General features: G+C 37.9%; 1 pseudogene; it reads left to right on the top strand.

Moving 5' to 3' along the window:
* The first annotated feature begins 490 nt into the window (after nucleotides 1-490).
* Nucleotides 491-703, top strand: LOC138395838 (SNRPN upstream reading frame protein-like; annotated as a pseudogene).
* The last annotated feature ends 5,174 nt before the right edge of the window (nucleotides 704-5,877 follow it).

Below are 5,877 nucleotides of genomic sequence, written 5' to 3' on the forward strand. Positions count from 1 at the left end.
CCCAGAACACAATCATCTTTCTATTCCTCTATCCTTTTATTCTTACTCAAATGATGCCTCTCCCCTGCTAGAATGGAAACTTCTAGAAAGCAGGGATAAATTCCTATATATCAAAAGCAGCAAATTGAAATTCTGCAGGCTGAAACTAGACTACTCGTATGATTGCTGTAATGTCTTTAACCTACTTCAGCATACACAATATGATATTATGCATGTGCTGGTTCAAGCTCCAATTCTAGTTGTCCAAACTAAGAATTCTACGCTGCAATGGTGGTCAGGTAGCAATACATCAGAAAGACCACACTCCAGATGCAGCTATCACAAGGATGTCTATTATCACCATCTTGATCCACAACACGTTTGCTAATTAGCATAGTGAATATCAGAAATGGGTTTTATTTTTGACTTGCTTGAAAATATGATAAATGTGAGAGCAAGGTGGCTGCCAGAGATGCCTGACACCTCAGCCTGAGGAGCGGTCAGTGACGCGATGGAGCAAGCAAGGGATCACTTATACCTGAGATGGACTACAGAACAGCACGTGCCACAGGTGGAAGTCCAAGTCAAACGCAGGACAGACTGACTGAGCAACCAAGAGTGTCAGTTGTACCCGAAGTATTCTCAGCAGCAGCAAGCACCTATGGTGTATTTCCAGGTTGAACTGAGACAGGCATTCTTAGCTGAGACACCAAGAGGTGGTTAAAGCAGTATTGGAACAAGGAAGATGATTCCAAACAAAAACTAGGCTCCATCTATTTTTTGAAGCTTCTGCTCAGCTTGCATTGTTTCTAGGAGAACCTGCATCATACCTTTATCTGTAGCCTTCCCTTAGGTCTTACAGATCACAAAATTTTAACTGTTCTTGAAAAAAATTAAAAGCACTACTCCACTGAACACATGAATGATGAGAAAGCAAAACAGACTTATTGCTGATATGGAGACAGTTTGAGTGGTCTGGATAGAAGATTAAACCAGCCACAATATTCCTTTAAGCCAAAACCTAATCCAGAGCAAGGCCCTAACTCTCTTCAATTCTGTGAAAACTAAGAGAGGTGGGAAAGCTGCAGAAGAAAAGTATGAAACTAGCAGAAGTTGGCTCATGCTATGTAAGGAAAGACACCACCTCCATAACATAAAAGTACAAAGTAAAGTGGCAATTGTTGATGGAGAAGCTGCAGCAAATTATCCAGAAGATCTAGCTAAGATCAGTGACAAAGGTGGCTACACTAAACAGCAGATTTTCAATGTAGATGAAATAGCCTTATATTGGAAAATGATGCCATCTAGGACTTTCACAGAGAGGAGAAGTCAATGCCTGGTGTCAAAGCATCAAAGAACACTGACTTTCTTGTTAGGGGCTAATGCAGCTGGTAAGTTTAAGTTGAAGCCAATGTTCATTTACCATTTTGAAAATCCTAGAGTCCTTAATAATTATGCTAAATTTACTCTGCTATGCTCTGTAAATGGAACAACAAAGCCTGGATGACAGCACATGTTTACAGCATGGTTTACTGAATAGTTTAAGCCCACTGTTGAGACCTCCTGCTAAAAAATAAAAGATTCCTTTCAAAAGACTATTGCTCATTGATAATGCACTTGGTCACCCAAGAGCTCTAATGGAGATGTAGAAGGAGATTAATGTTGTTTTCATGAGTGCTTATACAACATCCATTCTGTAGCCCATGGATCCAGGAGTAGTTTTGACTTTCAAGTTTTATATTTAAAAAATACATCTTGTAAGGCTGTAGCTGCCATAGACAGTGATTCCTCCGATGGATTTGGGTGAAGGAAATTGGAAACCTCTGGAAAGGATTCACCATTCTCGATGCCATTAAGAATATTTGATTCATGCAAGAATGTCAAAATATCAACATTAACAGGAGTTTGGAAAAAATTGATACCAACCCTCATGGATAACTTTGAGAGGTTCAAGCCTTCAGTGGAGGAAGTCCCTGTGGATGTGATGGAAATAGCAAGAGAACTAGAATTATTAATAGAAGTCGATTCTGAAGATGTGACTGGAGTGCCGCAATCTCATGATAAAACTTGAAGGGATGAGGAGTTGCTTCTTATGGCTGAGCAAAGAAAGCAGTTTCCTGAGATGGAATCCAATCCTGATGATAATGCTGTGAACATTGTTGAAACGACAACAAAGGATTTAGAATATTCCATAAACTTTGTTGATAAAGCAGCATCAGGGTTTTAGAGGATTGACTCCCATTTTGAAAAAACCTCTACTGTGAGTAAAATGCTATCAAACAGCATCTCATGCTACAGAGAAATCTTTCATGAAAGGAAGAGTCAATTAACATGGCAAACTTCATTGTCTTATTTTAGGAAATTGCCACAGCCTCCTCAACCTTCAGCAACCACCACATCACCCTAATCAGTCAGCAGCCATCAACCTTGAGGCAAGTCCCTCCACCAGCAAAAAGATTACAATTTGCTGAAGGCTCACATGATCATTAGCATTTTTAGCAATAAAGTATTTTGAATTAAGGTATGTACCTTTTAATATATAATGCTATTACACATTTAATTGACTACAGAATAATGTAAACATAACTTTCATATGCACTGGGAACGCAAAAAATTTGTGTGACTCACTTTATTGTGATGGTTTGAAAGTAAACCTGCAATATCTCCAAGGTATGCCTGTATATATTTTAAAATAATAATTTTGAACAATTTTCCTAAGACTACCATGTGGACTATACAATACCATATGTAATTATATCACTACTACTGATAAAATGTGGGGTTTTATGAAAATATTGTGTTTTAAGATTCTGTGATTCCGGAGACTTGAGTACTCTTTACCTACTTGTCTATACAGCCGGATTCCGTAGGAGTAAATTACAGCAATCTGCCAGATTTTCTTTGGAGATACATATACATTCATAACTACTATGCATTTGGGTTCTAATTTTTCACCCTATAAATTAATATTATTCTAAAAATATCTTTGAATCCAATTATTTGACTGTTCTCATAAGAATTTTTTCTATAAAAATCTCTTATTAAAAACTAGGGCATATTAGTCAGACAGTTTTTCAATCCATTTTTTTCAATGAGTACAGAAAGAAGTAACTTAGGAAGTGTAAAACTTAAGGGCAAATTTAAAAATTAAAAAAAAAAAAGCAGCTTGATTCCTAAAACAGCAAAATAAATTCTTGCAATACCACATTGTTGACAGCAGTAAAGCTCTGGGATCCCCAGCTAGCAAGGCCAGGTAACAGCACTCTTAATGATATAGCAGAAGGTGTTTCACAATAGCAAATCTCTGGTTATTTTAAAAGATCTTGTAAAATCCTAAAAAAGTTTTGACAACAAAATTATTATAATTTGGAAAACAAAACCTTCTAAACTTTGTCAGTACTAATTCTGACAGTCTCTTTCAAATCCATCCCTTCTCCTTCACATTCTCTCACTGGTTTGTTCTTGGATCATGGGCTAGTGCAGCATAGCTGAGTGGTAGAGGACATGGACTCTTAAATCCCTGCTCCAAAATCTATTACTTGTGTGGCCACAGGCAAAATTATTAGACCAGGACTAACCACATAGTTTGTGATGCCCAGTGCAAAGAGAAAATGAGGGCCCTTTGTTTAACAATGAAGAATTTCAATATGGCAACAGCAGAGCATTAAAGCAAATGCCAGGCCCTGTGCAACTGAACCAGTCACATGGCCAAGAACCTGGCTCGTAAGTAACTTCTACAAACCTTCTCCATTTTCCTCTAGATAAACTAAAGATAATGATAGCTCCTGCCTCATGGACTTGTGAAGATTAAGCAGAATAATGCGCATAAAACATTTATCATACTGGCTCATAGTGAGCTCTCAATAAATGGGAGTTGTCGTTTTTATGTCCTTCATTAGGCTTCTATGCCTCTCCTCTCCCGTACCAATCCATTGTACACCCTACTGCCAAGGCAATCTTTTTTTTTTTTTTTGAGACAGAGTCTCACTGTGTTGCCCAGGCTAGAGTGCCGTGGCATCAGCCTAGCTCACAGCAACCTCAAACTCCTGAGCTCAAGCAATTCTCCTGCCTCAGCCTCCTGAGTAGCTGGGACTACAGGCATGTGTCACCATGCCCAGCTAATTTTTTCTGTATATATTTTTAGTTGTCCATATAATTTCTTTCTATTCTTTTAGTAGAGACAGGGTCTCGCTCTTGCTCAGGCTGGTCTCGAACTCCTGAGCTCAAACAATCCACCCGCCTCAGCCTCCCAGAGTGCTAGGATTATAGGCGTGAGCCACCACGCCTGGCTAGGGCAATCTTCTTTAGCACAGTTCTCATTATGCCCCTGCCCTGTTTCTACAAGAAACAAATCCTCATTGCCTACAGAACAAAAATCCAAATCTAACTCAAATCTCATTTTCCATCTTCATCTTCTATCACCTATCTGGCTCCTGGTCTCCCTCTGAGCTCAGTCTTACCCTCCTGTGCCTTTGCTTACCCTGTTCCTTTTGCTGAAAGTGCCCTCTCCCCAGGGAAGGAGGGAATATACAGGAAGCTAAGTCACAGATCTCCCTTAGAATTGCTTACAATCTAGAGTGGGAAACAGAGCATTACACAAGAGGTTTAGCAATAATGCCAAGTGGGAGTTGTCAAGGGAAAAAGTGTCATAGAAGTTCAGAAAGGCAAAAGTCATAACTAAAATGGCACTTAAAAAATCATTTCATAGTTTTTAATGGTTAATATATTATACACATAGATTGTAAGTTATATGTATCAAAACCCATAGTTCCATGGATTCTTTTTCAAAAATATAATTCATACTTTTAAGTTATTAGATGCTAAACTTGAAAGAGGGGGCAATGTGTTCCTTTTTTAGAGTAGTTTTAGGTTCACAGCAAAATGGAGCAAAAAGTACCTAGAGCTCCCTCTACCGTGTACACATTCTCCCCCCCTCACACACACACAACCACCCCCACTATTGACATTCTGCACCACAGTGGTACATTGAGTACAATCAATGAACCTACGTTGATACAGCATTGTCACCTAAAGTCCATGGCTTACATTACCGTTCACTCTTGGTGTTGTACATTCCATAGGTTCTGACAATTTACAATGACATGTATTCGCTATTGTAGTATCATACAAAATGATTTCACTACCCTGAGAATCCTCTGTGCTCTGCCTATTCATCCCTCCTTCCCCACAACCTCTAGAAACCACTGATCATTTTACTGTCTCCATAGTTTTACTTTTTCCAGAATGTCATGTAATTTGAATCATATAGTATGTAGCTTTTACAAATTAACTTTTTTTACCTGGTACTATGCATCATTTAAGTTTCCTCTGTGTCTTTTCAGGGTGCAATGTGTTTTTTAAATAAAATAAAATACTTTAAAATGTAATTAATATTTAATTACAGAGGAGAATAATTAGATGATTGCTCTCTTTTACTTTAAAATGTACTTTAAATTTAATGGAGAGTTTTTTCAACAATTATTATGCTGAGGACCTTTCTGTAGGATACTTTGTCCACATATACTAATTGTCAGAATGGGCAGAGACAGTATATTCCTAAAGGCTCTCTTTGAATTTTAGAGACAAGCAGTATAGTTTAAAACATCTAATTTTCTTTTAATTGAGGCATTCAGTTTGCCTTTTAAAAATGTCTGTTGTGGATAACTGCTGAATTTTTGAAAAGCCTGTTTTATAATCATTATCTTTTCATACTCTCACCTCCAGGATCTGATGGTATAGTCAGCCCTTACCTCATTATCTTTCTCCTTTGGAGGAATTGCTACAAGCATGACATGGTTTACTTTTCATGTTCTCTAAACAACACAACAGAAACACTCTATAACCATTATCATGTTTCTCAGATTCACTTATTATCACGGGCTGTAAAAGACTGGCATG

The sequence above is a fragment of the Eulemur rufifrons genome, chromosome 15 (genome assembly GCF_041146395.1).
Source record: "Eulemur rufifrons isolate Redbay chromosome 15, OSU_ERuf_1, whole genome shotgun sequence".
Classification (NCBI taxonomy): Eukaryota; Metazoa; Chordata; class Mammalia; order Primates; family Lemuridae; genus Eulemur; species Eulemur rufifrons.